The following is a 24843-nucleotide window of genomic DNA, read 5'->3' as shown; positions in this document are numbered from 1 at the left end:
GTACAGTGATCATATACAGAAAGCACCAGAGGCAGGCATAACATTCTTTGATTTGGCTTGACTGAAGTTGTCCCTGCAGGATCTTTGCATATGAGAGCCTCCCCTGAGCTGATATTGCCACTGAGTTCATTGATCACAAAAAAAATCACAAATAAAATGTCATAACTTTAACATGAAATGTATCCTGTCATACAGATCTTAAAACCCACCTGATCTGGGATTCTAAAACATGCATTTGTGAATGCACAGGTCGGGCCTAATACAAAATTAAAGCCACAATGAGAATGTAATAGGACCAATTTTCCACCGTTTTATGACTGGGGAATGTTTATTTCTTGGACACAACACAAATGAGAAAAGGGTGGACAACTGTGGTGACAAGAAGTTTTTTTGGCATTGCTTTGAGATTTGCAGTGTTTTCTTTTTGCGCATAGAGTTCTTTCACCTGGAGCAGGTGCATGTGTTTAAGTCCCATCTAACTGAGGTGAGAGTGATATAACACCATCTCCTGCCTCTTTTGTCTCTTCCCTCCACCAGGCGGATGCCCTTAAGAGGAGTGCTAAGTGGGATTGTGCCTTAGGCTGAGCATCAACCCCACACAGCTCGGAGGAGCTGAGAGGGAGCTGGCAGCAGGAAGATGGACCTCCACGAAACTGTATCCAGGTGTCCAAAAAGCATTTTTGCACTAGAAATCTTCTTGCTGGCATTTTTGAACACAATCCAAGGGCCCAAAACCTGGCAACCGTTTTGAATTTCTTTCCCTTGCTTTAATCGTTCTAATTAACAAATTGACTTGCCAACTATTCAATCTCTTTTGCTGATGCTAGGGAGGATAATCAATTGTGAAATTATTGAGCTTTAGTGTATTGTGTTTTATGAAGAATATTCATTTTGTACCTTTGCAAATCAGGAAATCACCTCAATATCTGTCATATGGGGAAGTGAAAGAATGGAATGACAGACTATGTTTAATGGATCTGAACAGGTCTCTCAGCAACTGTCATTTACAAACCATCCAGTTAACTGTCAAAGCTCCTCTTTTGAACAGTCTGTAAAATGAAAACTGAGATTTTTTAAAATTTGTTTCTGGGATGCAAGTGTCACTGGCAAGGCCAACATTTGTTGCCTATCCTTAATTGTCCTTGAGAAGGTGAAGCTGCCTTCTGAAACCACTGCAGTCTGATGCAAGTACACCCACAGTGCTGTTAGGGAGAGAGTTCCAGGATGTTGACCAGCGACAGTGAGGGAATGGCAATATTGTTCCACGTCAGGATGATGTGTGGTTTGAAGGGGGATTTGCATCTGCTGCCCTTGTCCCTCTAGGTGGTAGAGGTTGTGGGTTTGGAAGGTGCTGTTGAAGGAGCCTTGGTGAGTTGTTGCAGTGCATCTTGTAGATGGTACACACTGCTGCCACTGTGCGCCAGTGGTGAAGGGAGTGAATGTTGAAGGTGGTGGATGGGGTGCCGATCAAACGGGTTGCTTTGTCCTGGATGGTGTTGAGCTTCTTGAGTGTTGCTGGAGCTGCACTCATGCAGGCAAGTGGAGAGTAATCCATCACACTCTGACATGTGCCTTGTAGATGGTGGACAGGCATTGGGGAGAGAGGACGTGAGTTACTCACCGCAGAATTCCCAGCCTCTGACCTGTTCTTATAGCCACAGTATTTATATGGCTGGTCTAGTTAATTTCTGGTCAGTGGTAACCCCCCAGGATGTTGATGGTGGGGGATTCACTGATGATAATACCATTGAATGTCAAGGGGAGATGGTTAGATTCTCTCTAGTTTGGGAAGTTCATTGCCTGACATTTGTGTGGCACAAATGTTACTTGCCACGTATCAGCTCAAGCCTGAACGTTGTTCAGGTCTTGTTGCATGTGGACATAGAGTGTCTGAGGAATCACGAATGGTACTGAACATTGTGCATTCATCAGCATATATCTCCACTTTGAAGGTCCTTGATGAAGCAGCTGAAGATGGATGGGCCTGGGACACTACCCTGAGGAACTCCTGCAGTAATGTTCTGGGACTGAGATGTTTAGCCTCCAACAACTACAATCATCTTCCTTCATGCTAGGTATAACTCCAGCCAGTGGAGAATTTTTCCCTTGTCAGGGAAAATGCACAGTAATTCACAACCATGTCCATAGTGACATTTCAGGCATCATTAAACGTTTGGGTATTGAACATCTATACATTGGATAATTTTTTTAATTATGAAAAAGTCAATTTTTCCATGGGATAGGTACATGAGTACAATGATAGCCCAGAGTACATTGCAGAAATATGTAATGCCAAGGAAATCCTGGTGCATCCGTAGCAGCACTGGGGAAGAACTGGTCGGGTGGGAAACGGAAGAAAATCAAAAGGCAACAGAGGAAATGATCCACTCAGCCGAAGAATGCTACAATGAGCTGGCAAATGCACATTGGCATTGATGTCTACCATGCCTCTGAGAGGGGCTTTACTACTGCCAGTGGGAATGGGAGTGAATTTCAAGAAGTCTGAAATTGTACTCTGAATTTCTCCCCTCTTCTGAAGATTTGTCATGTCTAGCTGCTCTCTGGTACCTCACCCAAGTGGACATTCTTCATGTGTGAGTCCAAACAGAGCATGTTGGTAGCAACCATATCCTCATCTGACATCCATAGACATACATTTTGTTAGTAATGGTCATTGGATAGTGGTTGGGAGCAGGAATTCTACAGCCTAAGGTCACTGCGACTGATTTCAGTGCCTCTACTGCAGTCTATGGTCAGCACAGACCCAGGCATAAAAGTGATACTTTCTTAGCCTGTATACTTAAGTACTGTACCACTTCGTGCATTTACCAACTGGGACAAATTGAAGAGGATAACTTTTTTATTTTTGTTTGTGATTTTTTTTTTAGCCAAGCCCTGCACTGTGCAGGTTGCAGGATATTTAAATATGGTACAGTGAGCTGGTTGGGGATGGTCAGTTAAGTTCAGGGGAGATGGCAGCCATTTTCTCCGGCATGCAGGATTCAGGTGGGAAGCCTTACACTTTTCAACTTCCATGGAAAGTAAAATTGGACAGACTGTAAAATGGGAAGCCAATTCAATCCTATCGGTCTTCCGCCAGGAGGGTTAGGTTAAAATTCCCCCATTTTACTGCTCAAGTATCTAAATTGGCCAAGATCTGGGCCACTTTGGAGTTCAGTGGCTGAATTTTATTGGTGCTCCGCAAATCGTGGCGGTGTGCGTTGAAGTCCGCGGTCTTCAGGCACAAATGCGCCGTCGCTGAGCCCCCACGAAATTTCACACGGGGGCTCAGTTAAATGGAGGGGGCAGAGCGGCCACCCCCGATGACTTAGAGGGGTGGTCGCTCTGTCCCTGGCAACGGCGTCTGGCACCACCGCGCAGATGCCGGCGCCATTTTTAAAGTGCTTCAGGCCCTTCACTTCATTTGCATGTTTAAAGGTGCTCTTTCGGTAGAAAGTGCAGAAAATTTAAATTTATCTTTGATTGCCCTCTTCTCCCCCCACCACCCCCGCACTGAGTTCTCATTTCATATATTGAAATTTTCACCCCAGAAACCACTTTGGAAAATGTCGATCTTAAACCCCCTACCTTCAGAACATTTGACCCTCAACCCCTTCCCACCTTCCCCACAAGCAATCGGAGCAGTCTTCCCCCTACACCCTTCCTGACCTGAAAATTAAACTCTTCCCCCCTCTCCACCAGTGTCCCACCTTGAATCACCAAACGGGGATCAAAAGGCATGGGACTTCTAACCACCAGCTGGAATATCGGCGTGGGATGGCCGCCAGGTCCAGGTAAGGTAATTAACATGTATTTGCATAAGTTTTATTAGGCAAAGGGGCCGCACCAAGGCCTCGCCGCCACGCGTAAAATCCGGCCCCCCCCCATCATGACCCCCCACGCCAGTGGGCTCATAAAATTCAGCCCCAGATGTTCCCAAAGGTCACTTTTCAAAATGGATCTAGGATTCAACCAAGTTAATATGCAAATCTAATTCTATTCCAAACTCTAATAGAAGCATTATGATAAGCTGGATTCTGCAAAGGCCCTATCCAGTCTTAGAATCATAACTAATTTGCACTGATTTATCTGCCTCAATGAATGTCTCCATGAAGATGTCAGGTAACGATGGGACAATGTTCTATACATTTTGCTGCACTACATATAATTGCCATCAATACTATTTTATGGATGCGTCAGGATCTCTTTGGTTTAAGGTTGTTATTGTGCTAAATAATTCAAAGATAGTAATCAGCCATTTTCTGCGCTATTGCTGTTTCCACTAAGTAAGTGGCATAAGCAACATATAATTAAAAGTTGTATAAGAGGACAGATAAGTCCCCGGGGCCAGACGGGATATACCCAAGGGATATACCTCAGGGCGGCACAGTGGCGCAGTGGTTAGCACCGCAGCCTCACAGCTCCAGCGACCCGGGTTCAATTCTGGGTACTGCCTGTGTGGAGTTTGCAAGTTCTCCCTGTGTCTGCGTGGGTTTCCTCCAGGTGCTCCGGTTTCCTCCCACAGCCAAAAGACTTGCAGGTTGATAGGTAAATTGGCCATTATAAATTGCCCCTAGTATAGGTAGGTGGTAGGGGAATATAGGGACAGGTGAGGATGTGGTAGGAATATGGGATTACTGTAGGATTAGTATAAATGGGTGGTTAATGGTCGGCACAGACTCGGTGGGCCAAAGGGCCTGTTTCAGTGCTGTATCTCTAAATCTAAAAGTCTAAATCTAAAAAAAAAATTACGGGAAGCGAGGGAAGAGATTGCCGCGCCTTTGGCGATGATCTTTGCGTCCTCACTGTCCACTGGAGTAGTACCAGATGATTGGAGGGTGGCAAATGTTATTCCCTTGTTCAAGAAAGGGAATAGAGATAACCCTGGGAATTATAGACCAGTCAGTCTTATGTCAGTAGTGGGCAAATTATTGGAGAGGATTCTGAGAGACAGGATTTCTGATTATTTGGAAAAGCATTGTTTGATTAGAGACAGTCAGCATGGCTTTGTGAGGGGCAGGTCATGCCTCACAAGCCCTATTGAATTCTTTGAAGATGTGACAAAACACGTTGATGAAGGAAGAGCAGTGGATGTGGTGTATATGGATTTTAGCAAGGCGTTTGATAAGGTTCCCCATGGTAGGCTCATTCAGAAAGTAAGGAGGCATGGGATACAGGGAAAGTTGGCTGTCTGGATACAGAATTGGCTGGCCCATAGATGACAGAGGGTGGTAGTAGATGGAAAGTATTCAGCCTGGAGCTCGGTGACCAGTGGTGTTCCGCAGGGATCTGTTCTGGGACCTCTGCTCTTTGTGATTTTTATAAATGACTTGGATGAGGAAGTGGAAGGCTGAGTTAGCAAGTTTGCCGATGACACGAAGGTCGCTGGAGTTGTGGATAGTGTGGAAGGCTGTTGTAGGTTGCAACGGGACATTGACAGGATGCAGAGCTGGGCTGAGAAGTGGCAGATGGAGTTCAACCTGGAAAAGTGTGAAGTGATTCATTTTGGAAGGTCGAATTTGAATGCAGAACACAGGCTTAAAGGCAGGATTCTTGGTAGTGTGGAGGAACAGAGAGATCTTGGGGTCCATGTCTATAGATCGCTCAAAGTTGCTACCCACGTTGATAGGGTTGTTAAGAAAGCGTATGGTGTGTTGGCTTTCATTAACAGGGGGATTGAGTTTAAGAGCCGCGAGGTTATGCTGCAGCTCTTTAAAGCCCTGGTTAGACCACACTTGGAATATTGTGTTCAGTTCTGGTCGCCTCATTATAGGAAGGATGTGGAAGCTTTAGAGAGGGTGCAGAGGAGATTTACCAGGATGCTGCCTGGACTGGAGGGCATGTATTACGAAGAAAGGTTGAGGGATCTAGGGCTTTTCTCATTGGAGCGAAGAAGGATGAGAGGTGACTTGATAGAGGGGTACAAGATGATGAGAGGCATAGATAGAGTGGATAGCCAGAGACTTTTTCCCAGGGTGGAAAGGGCTATCACCAGGGGGCACAATTTTAAGGTGATTGGAGGAAGGTTACAGGGAGATGTCAGAGGTAGGTTCTTTACACAGAGAGTGGTGGGTGCGTGGAATGCACTGCCAGCGGTGGTAGTAGAAGCAGATACATTAGGGACATTTAAGCGACTCTTGGATAGGTACATGGATGATAGTAGTATGAAGGGTATGTAGGTAGTTTGATCCTAGAGTAGGTTAAAGGTTCGGCACAACATCGTGGGCTGAAGGGCCTGTACTGTGCTGTACTGTTCTATGTTCTATGTTCTAAAACTTAGTTGAACAGCAAGAATGCAAGTTACAAAACGGTGAATGCCCACTGTTGGTGTATTGCACAGGATTTCTTTTTCAATTATTTGATCTATCATTGTTTACGTGGCGGGAGGAGTGCACTGTTAATTCAGTCCCACTTCTCCAAAGGTCACAACATATGTTTAAATTTTCCCACTTACCGAAACAATCAATCATATACTCTATTTTTCCCCAGAATAAAGCACACCAACCAGGTTTCTTTTATAAACAACAAAAATTATCAGTTTATTATAAACCAAGTTTTAATCAATAATGAAGTAAAACATACACACAAATTGAAATATTAAAGCCCCTTATTTATCCTTGCCCTCATGCATACACATCAACAGACACAACCGGTTAACTGGAAAAAGATAAAAGGGATTTTTGTTTACAGTTGTTACAAAAAAAAGAAGGGAAAAAAAACACTTAGGCTGAAAAGAAGGTGTGGAAGGAAGTCCTTTGTTTTGCTGAGGTCCCCCAAAGGCGCCTATGGCTATAAATGGGATCTTCCTAGAACAGTTCTTTCCAGGCGAAGTTGATGATCAGTTTGGGGTCAGCTTTGCAAGAGATGCGGCTGCAGAAGGCTCCACATAGGCCTTAGAGCAGGAAATGCAGCAACAAGGTTTAGTTCCACACATTCGATGCAAGACTTCTTCAAAGATGCAGGGATTCTTCAAATACAGGAAGAAATAGGAATCTCTTGATGCATGATTTCTTTTCAAGAGATATGAGCTGTCTTGTCCAGGCGAGTTAGGAAGCAAACTGCCTTTTTTTAACAATTTAAAATAAAACCAAAACTTTCCAGAAGCAAGTCCTGTGACATCTATAAATCTTGGCCTGTCACTTCTTCGTAAACATCACTCTAAGTTAAAACAAACCCTGCTGGGTTTTTATTTGAAAACAGATGCCTTACATTAACTGTTTACAGTTCCATTCTCAGTCCAAACCTTCTGGTGACCTTACTTTAAAAAAACCCCACAAAGTTCAGCTTCTTTAAGATTCCAGCATCTATAGAATCCCTTTTCAGTTTTAAAAGTTAAATTCTCAAGTTTTAACAAAAAAAATGGAAACCTTCGTAAGGGTTGTCAAACGTTATCAAATGATTCAGTAAACAAATTTAGTGTGACTTGTTAGAAATAACTGCAATCCTTATGAATGAATCAATTATACATTCCTAGGGCCATTATTCGTCATACCTTCTAAGGCGTTGGAAGTTTTCAGTTCATCAAAGTAATTTCAGTCAGCATAACCCTGGATATCAGTCAGTCAGCAATCCACAAAGCTTTTTTAACCTTCTCCTCCCCATTCACTGAGTGTTGGTATGACCCGGTGAGAAAGGCGTCTAGAGGTCCCTCTCAGCTTTCACCTGGTCTTACAGTAACAGGGTTTAATTTTTAAAACACTGTATTTTTAGCTCCCCCTTGGTGAATCCTTGTTCACTGATTTCCAATTATAAGGCAAAGAAACCAACACAAACAAGTTTTCTTAGATTTATGAAGAAAGATTGAAATAAATGAAACTTAAACTCTATTTGGTTGACGCCTACGGATACATGATGTGCTCACGCTAGCATGCATATGTGATACACACATGCAAATAGAGACAGAAAAGAGCAGAAGAAAAAATAAAGTGAATCATTTGAGGGAATGTCTGAAGACTTTTTGTTATGGTTCTTCGAGCTCACTGTAAAGTCCTTGATTGTAGGTAGTTCTTGCTTTTCGTTGGGGCCCAGTATTCTTCTTAAAGCTTGTTCGCTGTAGGAGACTTTTCTCTGTTGTGGTTCATGTTCATGATACCGAGGTTTGTGAGAAAAAGATGGGAGCAGACAGGAGTGATCTTCTCAGTCCAGGAGCAAACAGTTTTTCTGAGTTCAAACACTCTGTGGCTAGTTCAAAAAACCTTGGAACAGCAAGTTAGTCATGTGACCAGTGGTCCAACCAGTCCTGGCCCCTGTGGATTGCATCACCACAGCAGGCTCTGGAATTTGCTTTCCCACCCCCTCAATGTCCGGTGATCAACATCCATTGTAGATTGAGTGTGTCAGGGAATGGTCCTTTGGCCACACAAGCATCTGTTCAACAAGTCATTTCCTCGCTCCAGCAACAGTTCAAAATCAATGTTCATATGACAAAACCAATGTGCCTCATTCTTGGCAGGTGGGGGCCTGCATGACACTATATTTTCTTAATGCCCGATCAGGAGAAGCCCAGAGTCAAGCAAAACATTTTTACTGTTGTTATCATCCCTCATGCGCTGGGGATGATTTTGCCTGTGCCCATGTATCCATCTGTATACCTGGTCAGAGTAAGTAGGTTTATAATAACCAGAAAGCCTTTCACTTTCATAGTCGTACAAATGGTATGTGATTTCAGGAAGGCTATAGATGTGTGCACTAATTGCTTCAATTCCAGTCACCACTCATTTATCCCTGAAAATTCTGTCCTCAGCAGGAGAATTGTGGAAAGATAACTGGCTGGTGGCTGGCTGCCAGGTAAGTAACTACCCTGGGGATGTCCGTGCTCTGTGTGCTTAATGCTATTCTGTCTTTTCCAAGTGACAGGGGCTATGATCTGAAGCTATGGCGCTTGACTGTAATGTCAAATACTTAAACCTGATTAAAAGAGTAATATTATGGGGCACAAACATCTGATTGAATAGTGACATTCTATAAATCTAAATGTGGCTTGCATTAGACAAATTATAGATAACAATACTGCTTGAAGGAGGTGGTATATAACATCTTAGGTTGCAACACTATGAGGGGTTACACTAGAGCTAATAATGATAGATGCTCTTGGGGGTGACTTCATGAGGGAGGAGAGCCAATTGGGACTTTATCTCCATGTTAGACTGTCACTGTTGCTCTTATGGGCTGGAATCCAGCTATTGCAAAATTCTTCTGCTGTCGAGACCAAAAGCAAGTCCCAACCCTGATGATGCCAGCTGGCCGCACAGCATCACAATTTTACGGGAGGCAGCCAATTAAGAGGCCGCCTCTGCATTCGTTGACCAGTTAAGGACAGTGGGCGTGTTGCCAAGATGGGAATCTCCTTCACAGGACTGATTGTGGCCACAGCTGTGGCCATCTGATTACCATGGCTCTGGGATGGGGGGATTTAGAGGAGGCATCAAGGGCCTTCCCGGCTTGCCACCAGGAGGCTGCCTCCAGTTACCCGCCTGACTCTGGCCTCAGCGGAGGGCCCATCCAAAGTTGAGAAGAAAGCAGTGGTGATGGTTTTCTTCCCCCCAGTTGATCCCTAAAGTGACCTAATTGACTACGCTGCTGCCGGGCAGGTAGCTGCTGTTGCATTGACACCGCCTCCAGCAGGAACGCTCGGAGCTGGGAAAGAGTCAAGGAGGCGACCTGTCACGCTATCTTCAAATTTACTCTTGGTCCTGCCTCCAACCCTACCTCTGCAGGACCAGGAAGATTCTGCACATGAAATCCTTTCTGCTTCCTATGATCTTGGTTTTGGACCTGATAGAGTGATAGTTGAAGCAGCAGCATTGGGTGATACTGTAAGCTAGTTGCACTGGATAGCCTAGGAGAGGATGAAGGTGAAGCAGTATCTATGGTCCCCCCCATACCTTCAATCTGTTTGTGAGATGAGGAGTTACAACTTGCTTTTCAACATTGGAAATCAGTTGGGTGAATGATTGAGTTCTTAATGAATGCTTAATATGATCTACTCGTTGTTGAGTATTTGTTTCATCTCATTTCAACCTTGTCCTATATCCTGCCCATCCGACTTCATAGTAGAATTGGAGTTTAAAAATGTTGCCTTCAAAGTGCATTATTTAATGGGAAATATCTACCAAATTTTTGGAAATTTGTAATGCCCCATGCAAATAGGGGGATTGATGGCTGTTCGTAAAGACACTAACATCTGTGCATTATAGCTAAGATTGTTTTGAGGCTCCGTTGGTGGCACAGAGACTCACTGCTGATGGATGAAGGTCGGCCCACCTGACATGTTGCATGCCGCATTTTGCTATACATGATATTGGGGGCACAATGAGGTTGCCCCACAGGCCTGTGTGAGCCTCATTAGTGTGGAATATACATATTAACTTGCTGATGTATTGAATTTGAGATTTTTAGATGAGGCTCAGCCCACAGCGCACATTAAGCTTTCATTATGTGGTCATGAACTGAGGTTGCCTTTATGGAGGAAAAAAAAGAGAACAGTGCTAAAAAAAAAATTCAGTATCATGAAAGGTTTTGATGAAGTAAATTGAGAACAACAATTTCCACTGATCAATGAGTCAATAAATATAGGGCATAAATTTAAGACCAAATAAGGGAGAGGGTAGAAGTTTTTTTTTAATATTCAGAGAATTGTTTAGGACATAGAATGCCTTTGAGAAAAAGTAGTTGAAGCAAAATCTGGAATAACTTTTAAATAGGAAGTGGATAAATATTTGAAAAATAGTAGTTTTTTTGTATTTGTTCATGGAATGTGAGCATCACTGGCAAGACAAGCATTTATTGCCCATCCCTAATTACCCGTGAGAAGGTGATGGTGAGCCACTTTCTTGAACCACTGCAATGAGTTTGATGAAGGTACACCCACAGTGCTGTTAGGTAGGGAATTCCAGGATTTTGACCCAACAAAGATGAAGGTACAAAGATTTATTTCCAAGTATTTATAAAGGTATAGGGAAAGGACCGGAAATTGGACTAGTGGACAGCTCTTTCAAACAGCTTGCATGATGGGCCAAATGCCGCCTCCTATGCTGTAACTGTCCATGATTCTAAAGGTAGCTGCATGTCTGCATGTTGGCTGCATGTCTCTGCAGTGCCATTGTGAATGATTAATGGACTTTGCTGCCACCACCAGAACTTTCCCTTTAAATGGCGAGCTGAAGCCCTTTAAGAGCTACTGCTCCACCATACTTTGTTCTCCAGCCGAGTGCATTGCAGATCATGCGTCGATAACCCATTCAAATTAGAAGAAATTCCTAACTGAAATTTTGCATGGCCCGAACTCTGAGCTGTAAAATGTAGACAGTCTGGTGCCATGGGCCAGATTACCCCCATTTTTCGTATTTTTAGAAAATTAGAGCTTATATCTCAGCACCGATTTTATAACCCATTTGGAACCATGGCCAGCAATTTGTCACATTTCAAGCCAGGTAATGTTTGTATCATATTCTAAGCAACTCTGTGTCTTTCTAGTGTCCTATATGCCATTTTTATTTATTAAACATGCATTTTTGGATAACTGGTACGATTTAAATGATCAGATGATACTGGGGCGGAATAAAATAACAAATTTGCACCACGGTGGCACGACAGGAATACAGGTTAATGTTGTGCGTGCCATTAGCCCTATTCAAATTGTGAAGCCAAATCTCAGCTCCCAGTCTCAATATTGAGCAAAAATAAATGCTACTGTCAAAAGCACACAAGTATAGGAAAACATTTAATAGAGTTCATATCTACCGCAAAATTAGAGCATCTTAATCATGCATGCCCATGAAGCAATTTAACATTGTGACATTATTCCCTATCAGGAACAAATTGTTCTTACAGTCCATGTTTCTATGTGACTTATATTAGTTAGCATCATCAAATTTATGCTGATATGCAGATGTATGTCACTACTTATACTGTTGACAATAAATAAGCACTTATTTTATTCCATTTATCTGAATTTACTCATGATGTAACACTATTTTTACACATTAAACATTTGATCAACATATGGCTTCCATGGCAGTGTATTGGAAGCAAAAAGTTTGGAATGGGTGCTATGATGGAAAAGAGGGAATTTATAGGGAAGGATGAGATAAGATGGGCCAAATGGTTGTCTTTGCCTGTACCCAACTTGTGACTGTGACTGTGTCCAAGTTTCAATGTGTCTGTTTTGGAAGTTTATTTGTAATATATATTTTCTAAAGGCTCATTTGTGCACAAAAATGAAGACAGAAAGTCACTTTCAATATTACAACATAATCCTGTCATAAAGATCAATAACCTTGGTAAAAAATGAAGGAATTCTTCACCCTCAGCCACCTACTCCAGGATGTTCAAATCATTGATATACTAATTTGTACAGTGAAGATGATAACAGTCTTCTCGTACCCAAGTACAACACAATTCATCCTTCCATATTTGAATCCATCTGTAGCTGAGGAAGAATTGCCTCTCAAATCAAATTGCCATTTTATATTCAAACACGTGGGGCAGATTTGGGGCCTCCTGCCTGATAAAGAAGAGGCGGCAGTGTCTAAAAATGTTGGGGATTGACTTACTGCCGCTATGACAGTCTCAATCTTCTCTGGGCCTACCACCTGACCTAAGGCATGCTGTTGGCCAGTATAAAAAGCCAATTATGGTCCCATGACATATTTTTCTAGGGTACAGGAGGCACAAGAGTGTTCCTTCCAGATCTACAAAACCAGTCTGGGGTGCCACTACCCTGGATAACACCACCGCCCCCCCTACCCCCACCCCGGTCCCCCCAGATCAGCTTCTCCCCTATGGACCCACCTTCCTTTTGCCCAGAAGTTGACTGGCTACCCAATATTGCAGAATCCTGGAGCTGGCATGCCACCCCAGGTTTCTTGTTTTGTGTCTGCACCATGTCAGCTATGGACTGACTGGGCCTCCCAGCCAGAAAATCAGGTGGACAGCTGGCACATTCCACCATTAAAAGTCTGATCGAGGTCACCCAAAACTCTGTTGCCCATATCCTAAGTTGCACTAAGTCCCATTAAACCATCACCCCTTTGCTTGCTCCATTGGCTACTGATCCGGCAATATCATAATTTTAAAATTCTCAATTTTGTTTTCAACTCTCTCCATGCCTCACTGCTCCTTATCTAAGTAACCTCGTCAAACCTTACAACAGTCTAAGATTACTGCGCTCCTCCGATTCTGGCCTCTTGCGCATCCCAATTTTCATTGATCCACCATTGGCAGCCATGCCTTTAGCTGTATAGGCCCTAAGCTCTGGAATTCCCTCCCTAAACCTGACCGCCTCTCAACATCTCTCTCCTTTAAGATAGAAACATAGATTTTTCTATGCTGAAGGGGCTATGTAAATGCAAGTTGTTGTTGTTGAGGTGCAAATCTATCTTGGCAAGTCTAATCAAGTGTTAATTGAGTTACTGTCAAATTTGTAAATCCTAATTAATTCAATGGTTGTTCTGCATAGTTGCGTTATTCTTAATAATGAGCTTTTTTGTACGTTTACCAAGTATGCAGACAATGCAATTAGTTATATTCATTATTTCAATGCTAACTCTTTGAGGGATTGTATTAATAAATATTATATAACTTATAGTTTTTGCAAGTGCGTCCATGCAATTCTGAGTAATTTTCTGATTCAGCAGATTCATGAGCTGGAACAATTTGCATTTTTTCATTAAAATCATTACTGGAGCTTGTTAAAACGTTCCGCAAAGGCACTTGTAACATTTTTCGCAATGCATTTAGTCATTTGTACTTTGATGCATTACCATGGCAACCAATCATGTAGATTTGTGCGTCTCTGTGGTCGATGTGCAAAGTTACTTCAATTCAGGGTGCAAATCTGCAAACAAAAAGGTAGATGCAAACTGCCACAACTATAGCTTACATACTTCTAAAATTAAGACAAAGATCTGAGGGTATTTAACAGGGTAGAATAAAGGTTGAGGCTAAGCATGCAAAAAAGATATAAAAAGAATTAAGGGGGTTGAAGGCACAGTCAAAGAGAAAAAAATTTAGGAGGCCTTTGAAAGTAGAGAAGGAGCAGGCAATGCGGAGAGGTTTTGGGAAGAGAGTTGCAGTCCAGAGGATAAGGGTTTGGTGGCTTGAAGAAGAACTACTAATGGTAAAGGACAATTAGGGCTGGATTTTGTGCTGTAGGTGGGGCTCCAGGCGCTGGGCTGAAAAGGAACTCCGCCTCTGCCTTTTCGTGCCCCTCCTCCCCCGCCCCCGATTCTGGAGCAATCCTCCGATCTTTTTGTATCAAAGGTTCAGGAGGCAGGATTCCCGTTCCTTTAAAGATGGCCTATCAGAGGGCTGGCAGCTCAACAGTAGTGGCTGTGCCACCTGGAGCAGTGGCCACTACTGGTACTGCAGAGGCCTCAGATCCAGGCGCAGTGCTGGAACCTCAGAGAAGAGGTAGGTGAGGTGGAGTCTCCAGGGCCAGTCTAGAAGGCTCTGGCAACGGGGGGGCTGGCGGTTAGTCTTGCAGTCCAGAGGGAGCGGGGTCCCGGGGGGGGGGGGCAATTGGTTCCTGTGGGGGTCCTCTGTGGGCCACAAAATGCCCATGGAGGAGGGACTCCCCCAAAGCCCATAGAGAGAGCACCTCGGGACTAGGCTTCTAATTGGCTGTTAATAGGCCACTTAAGGGCCTCAATTGGCCTTGGGGTGGGATGGCTGTCATCAGCCTATCCTGCCCCCAGGAAGATCACTGGACGGCGGGGAGGTGATGGGTTCTCTGCCCCGCCAGCCCCTCCGCACCGTTGCGAGACTCCATGCCACCGCCCCCCCCCCCTCCCCCACGCCTCCAATCCCGCCTCATGGGGCCTCACAAAATTCCAACCTTAATAGGGAATGAGGAGTAACCTAATGTCAGAGGGTGAAGAGTGCATGAAGGGATATACAATTAAAAGATATCTGTTAATATGGTGAAAGGAAGCCACAGAGGGATTGGAAAATGACTATGAGAATCTTAAAATCATTTTGCTGGATCACAGCAAGCCTGTAGAGATTAGCAAGGATGGGCTTATTGGGAGTTTGCAGCTCTAGCTGGAGGAAGGATGTGAACAGTAGAATCCTGATGAGGTTGGAATCAGTGATGAGCGTACAGAGCATAGCAAGAAGAGCATAGGAGAAGTAGAAATTCAAAGCAAGGATGATATGGATTAGGGTTACATCAGCAACAAGGAATGGGTAGGGATGAAGGCAAAAATGTTTTGGAGGTGTAAAAGGTGGTGTTGGTAGCAAGTAAGAAACTTGCCACTGATCAGGAGTTTCCATACCTTTGGACACAGCTTGAGTCATCAACTGAGAAGGTTGATGAAGTTGAGCCCAGATGACAGTGCTCTAGAGTACACTATGCTGTCCTGTAACAGATGACAGAACTCTGCATCTGGCTCTCTGATGACCTATTTTTTATTTGTTCTTGTGATGTGGATGACACTAACAAAATAGTATTGATTGACCAATCTTAGTTGTCCTAAAGGCATTAAGAGTCAATCATATAGTGTAGGACTGGAATCACAAATAGGCCAGTCCCAGTAGGGTGGCAGGATTGATGAACATTAGTGAACCAAATGGTTTCTTACAACAGCCATGGTTATTTTTTCTGGTACCAGCCCTTAGATCACTGTAGTTATTGAATTCAGTGTCGCATCTTGCCTTGGTGAGATTTGAATTCATTAACACTGGGCTGCTGGCTACTGTCCCCACAAAGACAGTTACCCACATCACCGCCGGCTAGGTGCAACAATATCTGCACATATGCTTAGCGTTAATTGGATAGAGTCTCCTGGGCCTAGTGGCATGCAAGGAAACCCATTTCTTCCACTGCTGTCAATTTAGAGCAAGACATTTGGCTCCATCAAAGTATCATTTTGCCAGCAAGTTGTAGTTCTCTGCAGCTGATTTTTATATTTGCAAAGCTGTAACGGACTCGTCTTGTCTCTGGGTTGTTACTGTAATGAAAGGCATGTTTACATTGACAAGTCATTGCCCTGACTCTCACTCTCCTACCAGGAGGACTGGTGGACTGCCTTTAGTAAAACAAAAGGTGATGAGAACCAAAATCACACTATACAAAATATTAAGATCAACAGTCAATAAATGTCCTTAACATTACTTATCCTTTAAGTGAACATCCGCACAAGTGCCATTACCTAGCAACTGTGGATATCCATTTCACTTGGATATGATTACAAAAGAATGTGCTTCATGCATAAATATTGGGAATTTTCATGAAGGAATTAGGAAACTAATTACATATTTAAATTAAGCTTCTGTTGGTTTCAGCCGAGTGATGTAAATTTGTCAGACATATGGAGTGAAGGATCACTGCCTACCTTTCTGATCAAGTACTCCTAATTTACGCCTGTAAATTGGATGAAAATAATGTCAGGAGTGAGCAGTGCCACAGAGATGGGTGACAGTAGAGAGATGGTTGAGGAGGATGGAATGGTTGACAGTGTTATAGGCAGTGGAGAAATCATTTTTGAATCATCTAAAGTTGGCTCAATATTTTGTTGAATCACTGCCATACAAATCATTAACAGCTTAATTTCCATATCCATTCCAGACTCCAAGGTTGGCTTATTTTAGCTTGAACTTTCTCTGACATTTTTTTCTCGCCACATCTGAAAGCAGATGGTTTGTGTAAGAATACAATTCGATAAGCCGAAACAAATCTTCACTACCTCATTCCAGTGAGCTTACTTCATTCGTGCATCTGGACCGTGCGTGTTGGCTGGCTATTTGATCACTGGGGACCTCACAACCAAACTCGATCTTGGCTTCACCCGACATCTATGTTAGTTTCCACACTGGAAAATGGAGTGGTAGAATAATGAAAATCAGAGCCATGCACTTTCCAGTTGGAGTTAGTTCATGGACAATGACAAGATACAGGAACGCTGATGCCAATTTTACCATGTCATGTCAATACCTTGGCTGAACTTGTTGAGTTAGCACATATCCAGTATCAAATCTGGAATCGTTCTGATGTGCAGGACTCACTACCACGTTAGCCATTTAGCATGTAATTACTTGCACTTGTCCAACACAGTCATGTACTATACAGCAACGCAATCTTTGGAAACACACTCGCAGTGAGCAAAAATTTCTGTTTGTGCAATTGTTCCTATTAAACAGTGTGGAATTTATGGAGAATTAATTGGTACCTGAGGAGATATTCAATTTCAATAATCATACCCATTAAGCACTATAATAGAGTACTTACTCTGCACTTATTTGTAGGTGTGAGCTCTGGTAGGAGTTACACTGTGTAGTAACGGATCTCAGAATACAGTTATACTGATTCACAATGACACAAAAGTATAGTTCTGGAATTGGATCCCAACCAAATGCTGGAATATGCAATGTGAGACCTAGAGGGAGAAAGTCGTTTGCTATTCCCCAGTGTCTCGGGCTGCCATGTGGACTGCGCGGGTAACGGCCCATGGCACTGCCGGCCACCAGGGAATTGACACAAGTCTGCGTAGCTAGAAGCAACACTACATAAACAAATTCCACTCCCCCGCTTCCCCGGCTTTCTTTAAAGGCCATCTTTTTGGGCTAGATACCACATAACGTTATTGTGGATATAAAGATGGACCTTTTGTAGCTCCTGGGAATTTTACAAATTGAAGCAGATTCATTTTTAATGTTTTAAGAATGCAGAATCTCCTGCCAGGACACTCAGAACATTTAGGGGGAGAAATTCAATCGCATAGTAGGGGTGCTACACAGACTTAACTTGACTCACCAAGGCAGGCACTGCAGTGGGCCATATGGGTTGTGGCCTGTAGCACTGCCTGCCCTCCCCTGGGGAATTAAACAAATTTCTCCTCCTGAAAATTTACCAGGCAGCAGCAGAGCTTGGCCTGTACCTGTAATCGCACATGCACTGTGCTCACCTCTGGAAATTAATGATCTAACTTGCATTTATATAGTCACTTGCAAGACATCCTGAAGCACTACACAACCAATGAAGTGCTTATGAGGTGTAGCCACTGTTCTAATATAGGGAAGCGAAGCAGCCAATTTACACATAGCAAAGTCCCACAAACAGCAATGAGATAAATGACCAGTTAATCTGTTTTAGTGATGTTTATTGAGCGATAAATAGTGGTGAGGACATTGGGAGAGCACCCCTGCTCTTCGTCAAATAGTGCCATGAGATTGTTTTTTAGAACCATCTGAGTGAGAAAACAGGGCCTCAATTTAACATCTGATCCAACAGACAGCCTCTTGCACAGTGCTGTACTCCCTTAGTACTGCATTGAAGCATCAGGCTAGACTTTGTGCTCATGTCTCTGGAATGGGGTTTGAACCTATAGCCTTCCAAATCAGATGTGAGAGCACTGCCACCAAGCCAAGCATTCCTTGTGGTTTGTTGGCGATGTACAGTATTTTATAGGAACATTAGTAGGCCATTTAGCATCTCGAGCCTGCTCCGTCATTCAATTTGATCATGGCTGTTCACAATCTCTATTCCATTTACCCACCTTAGCTCCATATCCTTTGACATTCTTACATAACAAGAATCTATTGATCTCAGTCTTGTAAATTTTAATTGACTCAGTCTCCATAGCGTTTTGGGGAAAAGAGTTCCAGATTTCCACTATATTTAGGTGAAAAATTGCTTCCTGATTTCACTTCTAAATGACCTTCTTATGGTTTTCACATTATGTAACTTTGGTGTGACTGTAATCTGGCTCCATTTATAATTTAGGGGTATATTTTTCTTTACTCACTAGAAAGTAGACATGCATGGGAAGTCTACAACAACAACAACTTGTATTTATATAGCACCATTAATGTAATAAAATGTCCCTAGGTGCTTCACAGAGGCAAAGTATGATATCGAGCCACAGAGGGAGATATCAGGGCAGATGACCAAAAGCTTGGTTAAAGAGGTAGGTTTTAAGGAGTGTCTTAAATGACAAAATCGAGGTAGGGAGGTAGAAAAGCTTAGGGAGGGAATTCCAGAGCTTAGGTCTACGGCAGTTGAAGGCGTGACCACCAATGATGGAATGATTAAAATCAGGGATGCTCAAGAGGCTAGAATTAGAGGAGCACAAATACCTTTGAGGGTTGTAGGGCTGGAGGAGATTACAGAGATAGGGAGGGGTGAGGCCACGAAGGGATTTGAAAACAAGGACAAGAATTTTAAAATCAAGGCTTTGCTTAACCGGGAGCCATTGTAGGTCAGCGAGCACAAGGGTGAGAGGTGAATGGGATTTGGTGCGAGTTCGGACACAGCTAGCAGAGTTTTGGATAACCTCATGTTTATGGATGGTGGTAGAATGTGGGAGACCAGCCAGGTATAGAATATGAGAGCAGGGAAGTTATGCTGGAACTATATTACTCATTGGTTAGACCACAACTTGAGTACTGTGTGCAGTACTGGACACCTCATTATAGAAAGGATATAATTGCACTAGGGAGGGTACAGAGGAGATTTACGAGGCTATTTTCAAGTCTGGAAAAATGCAGCTATGAGAAAAGATTGGATAGGCTGGGATTGTTCTTCTTGGAACAGAGAAGGCCGAAGGGAGATCTCACTGAAATGTACAAAATTGTGAGGGGCCTGGATAGAGTGGATGTGAGGGCCTAGTTACCTTAGCAGAGAGGTCAGTGATGGAGGGCCATAGATTTAAAGGGATTGGTAAAAAAGATTAGAGGGGAGATGAGGAAATTATTTTTCACCCATAGGGTGATGGAGGTCTGGAGCTCCCTGCCTGAAAGGGTAGTAGAGGCAGAAACACTCAACTCATTTAAAAGGTGTCTGGATATGCACCTCAAGTGCCATAACCTGCAGGGCTATGGACCAAATGCTGAAAGGTGGGATTAGATTGGGTGGCTCGTTTTTCGGCTGGTGCAGACACGATGGGCCAAGTGGTCTCTTTCTGTGCTGTAAACTTTCTATGATTCTATGCATTCTTCTGAATTGAATTCACTTAATCAGGATTCTTACCACCACTTACACATTCACATTAGTGATCTGTGTAAAGATAAAAAGCCCTTAAATTATTTAATTAACACATGCATAATTATACATCATTATACTATTGGGCAGAGTAGTATCAGTATGAATTGTTTTGAATATAGTCCAAATTTGAATGTCTTGTGAAAATTGAACTTTTAACAGAGTGGAGTCATCTTTGGACAATTCCTGGGAAACCATTTCATCTCATTTGTAAAGAAAATTGGAACAAGACTATGCCACTTAACCACTCAAGTCTGTTCTGCTGTTCAATCAGATCATGGCTAGTCTGTGTCTCAGTTCCACTTATCCACCTTTGATCCATATCTGTTAATACCCTTATCTAGCAAAAATATATCCATCTCAATCTTGAATATTTTAATTGATTCAGTATCCACAGCTTTTGGAGGACAGAGTTCCAGATTTCCACAACTCTGTGTGAAAAATGTACTTCCTGATTTCACTTCTAAACGGCCTAGCTTTAATTTTAGATGACCACATGCTTCCCCACAATGAGCACCCCTGCATTTGTCACTTTTTCGCCCACTCACCTAATTTATCTATGCCCTTTTGCAACTTCCTGCTTCTATCTGCACATACTGTACATACTGCCAATACTGTGGCTTCTAACTTAGTGTCATCTGCAAACTTGGATATACAAATCTCTATTCTTTCATCCAAATCATTTATATATGTGGTGAAAAGATGAGGCCAAAGTACAGATGCCTGGGGAACTCCACTTGTCACATCCAGCCAATCAGAGTACTTTCCTTTTATTCCTACTCTCTGTTTCCAAGCAATTTCTAACAGATATCAAATGTTGCCTCCAATTCCATGCATTTTCATTTTTGCTAATAATCTTTTCTTGTAGCCTTATCACATGCCTTCTGAAAATCCATATTAACAACATCCATAGACATTCCCTTATCCACCATGTTAGAGATTTCCTCAAAAAATACAGTAGATTAATGAGATTTGAGTTAGCCTTCACAAATTTATGCTGATTGTCTCTGATAAGCTCATACTTCACCAAGTACTCAATCACTTAAGCACTCTGTCACCAATGACAGATTCCAGTTACTTCCCCAGAACTGACATTAGTCTAGCTGGTCTGTAATTTCCTGCTTTCTCTCTCCCTCCCTTCTTAATTAATGGAGCTACTTTTGCAATTTTCCAATCCAACAGCACAATTCCAGAATCTAGAGAGCTTTGGAAAATTATGATTAACACACCAATAATTTCCTTACCTATTTCTTTTAATATTCTGGAATGGAAACCGTTAGCTCCTGGAAATATGTTTGTCCTACGTCCCATTATTTTCTGCATTGCCACTTTTTAACTTGTGTAATTAGTTCCTCCATTTGACTTATTTTAATATTTTTTGTGCTGCTGCTTTTCTTGTCTTTTTCATTTACTTTGAAGATGGATACAAAGTACTCATTTAATGAGTCTGCCATTTCCTTACTAATAAATTACATTACCTGCATCTGTCTTTAATGGGCCCAAATTCCCCTTTACCAACCTCTTTCACCTAAGTGATATAATTTCCAAATGTTTTTTGATAATCAACCATTATAAGCACATTGCTTTCCCTACATGTTTCTTTGATCACCATATTTATATGTTCCATCACTACATCACTACTCTGAGGAGGTCTGTAGACAACCCCCACCAGAGGCAGTAAAATGATTAGCATTACTTAAAGTTGGTAAGTCATCTGGTCCAGATCGAATGCATCCTAGGTTGCTGAAGGAAGCAAAGATAGAAAAAGCAGAGGCATTGGTCCCAATCTTTCAACCCTATTTGTATACAGGAGGAGTGCTGGAGGACTACAGGTTTCCTAACATTCAAGAAAGAGACTGTAGGCCAATTAGCTTAACATTGGTGGAGAGGAAGTTATTGGAAACCATTATCAAGGACAAAATAAACTTTCATTTGGAAAGACGGGTTAATCAAGGAAAGCTGACACGGATTTGTTGAAGAAAAATCATGTCCTTGAATTCTTTGATGAGGTAACAGAAAAGGTTGATCAAGGTACTGCAGTAGATGCATATATGAACTTTCAGAAGATATTCAACATAGTGCCACACAGGAGGCTTATTAAGATGATGAAATTAAGGAGAAAGTGGCGGTATGGATGCAAAATTGGCTCAGAGACAGGTAGCAAAGGATGGTGGTGAATGGATATTTTTCAGACAAGGAGGTGGTTTGCAGTGCTAGCATCAGTTTTTATCAAAGACCTAGACTCGGGTATCGGAGCAGCATTATAAAGTTTGCAGATGATATGAAACTTCATAAAGCAGTAGATAGTGATGAGGATTGTTATAGACTTCAGGATGTCAGACAGGATGATGAAATGGGCTGAAGCATGGCAGATGGAGTTCAATGCAAAGTGTGAAGTGGCTCACTTTTGGAGGACTAATATGGAAAGACAGTATACTATAAATGGTGCAATTTTGTTAAGTATAGATGAAGAGAGAGACCTTGGTGCCTGTATACACAAAACCTTAAAGGTGGTACAGCAAATTGATAAGGTGGTTAAAAAAGCATATGTATTATTTTGGTTTATAAATAGAGGAATAGAATTAAAAAAAGAGATAGTGTTACAAATTTATAAATCATTGATTGAGGCTCAGCTGCAGTATGATGGACAATTCTGGGCACCACACTTCAGGAAAGATGTTAAAGGTTTTAGAAAGGGTACGGTGGATACTTAACAGGATGTTACCAGGGATGAGGGACTTCAGCTATGAAGCGAAGTTGGAAAAGTCAGAACTGTTCTCCTTGGAACAAAAAAGATTAAGAGGTCACTTAATAGAAGCTTTCAAGATGTTGAGAGGCTTTGATAGATAGAGAAAAACTATTCCCTCTGCCGTGTGGGTCAATAGATTTAAAATCATTGGCAAAAGATCTAGAGAGGAGATGAGGAGTAATTTTTTAACTAAGAGAATTGTCATGATTTGGAAGCTGGTAGAAGCTGCTTCCATAAACAATTTTAAAAGGGATTATGCCAATGTGTTTTGTTGAATGATAATTTTCTTTGTTCCACTGACTGGAGATCTGACTTTATATTTTTTTGAAGAAATTTATAAAGAACATTTAAGATGATCACCTAGTTTGCAACACTGTATCCTACATTGCAAAGGACTGTTAGGAGGGCGACAAAATGGCTGCATTTCCCAGCAAGAACCAAGACCCAGGAAGTTTAAAGGAACTACCTGTTCTTTCAACAAGCAGAGAAATATTGCTAACTGCTATGTTTGAATGACTGAGTGACTACCATGTAACAAGCCCCTCCTCATCTGTGGTTTTAAGATGGTGTTTTTCTCTGCAGCAAAGGAGAAGCAACTGGACTCTGACGTGAACAGACCCTAAGTGGGGGTTTCTCTCTCTCTCTCTCCATTCCAGCTTGAAAGTTTTCAAATCCTGCTTGTTGACTGACCACTTTTGCATACTCTGGCTATAATCAAAAACCCCATTGGAAGAAATCATCCGCATTGCAGTCTTCAAGAGACCCGCTGAACTAGTCATCTTCCTCTTCAAACTAAAAGCCTCAGGACCACCGAATTCAGCTAGAAGACAGGTGAATGACCAAACACCACAGACTGTTTACCCCTTTTTCTATGGACTCTAGCTCAACCAATCTCCCTTTCCCTACTCTGTAACCTATTTCTATTTGTGTAAACAGGCAGAGTGTGTGTGCGAATATAAGTTGGTGCATTGTTTATTATTTTATTAGTTCAGTTTAGGTACAATAAAGTTAACCTCTTTCTTTGTTAACTCGAAAAAACCTGTCCAATTGGTTCTTGTTATGATCATAGCAAGTAAGTAATCAAACACCTACTGAATTGGCTAGTACATCCACTTTAAGAAAGAATTAAACCTGTTGTGGTCTAACAAGGAGAGGGAAAAGAGGGAAGCCTTTCAACCCCTCCTCACTTGACCGTAACAGGGGTTAGACAGGTGCTTGAGGATGAGGAACCTTTATGGTTGGGAACAAAAAGCAGGGATGTGGGACTAAGCATGACTGCTCTTTCAAAGAGCCAGCATAGGCACAACAGGCTCAATGGCCTCCTTCTGTGCTATAAGTTTCTATGATTCTATGAGAGTCTTGCAGTCTTTGCATTTCCTTACTTCTGTACAAGAATGCTTTCGCTGCTTGATCACCCTTACTGAAATCATGACCCCTTACTGCTGTAATATTCTTTTTTTCAACATTGATACCAATGTACCCTCTTTTTTTTTTGAGTATGTGTGCGATTTGTTGAAGTATGCGGCCCCTTTAAATTTCTTTTTCTGGTGACCGACTTGTGCACAGCCTGCACAGGAACTTTTGGGATGTTGCACGACCATGCAGCTTAGAGGGAACATTGATTGTTACACCTCTTCCTTTCCCAATTCCCATGTCCTTTCTAAAGATCATACAGCCTAGAATACTTGTGCTCCCAATCATGCTCAGATTGCAGCCTGGACTCTGTAATGGCTACAATAACATATCCGTTAGGCTGAATTTGTGTTACTAACTCACTTGTTTTATTCTTTTTGTTACTTGCATTTGGATTCACAACTCTTATTTTGGGTATAAAATAACTGTATAAAATGCTGGTTAGGCACAGCCGGAGTATTGCATACAGTTCTGGTCACCACATTACAGAAAGGACAATAATTGCTCTGGAGAGAGTACAGAGGAGATTTACAAGAATGTTGCCAGGGCTTGAAAGTTGCAACTATGAGGAAAGATTGGATTGGCTAGGGTTGTTTTCCCTAGAACAGAGGAGGCTGAGTGGTGACTTAATTGAGGCGTACAAAATTATGAGGAGCCTAGATAGAGTGGACAGGAAGGACCTGTTCCTGCTAGCAGAGAGGTC

Source organism: Heterodontus francisci, chromosome 30, assembly GCF_036365525.1.
Source record: "Heterodontus francisci isolate sHetFra1 chromosome 30, sHetFra1.hap1, whole genome shotgun sequence".
Taxonomy (NCBI): Eukaryota; Metazoa; Chordata; class Chondrichthyes; order Heterodontiformes; family Heterodontidae; genus Heterodontus; species Heterodontus francisci.
The sequence above is the reverse complement of the archived record's forward strand: the minus strand, read 5'-3'. Positions refer to the sequence as shown.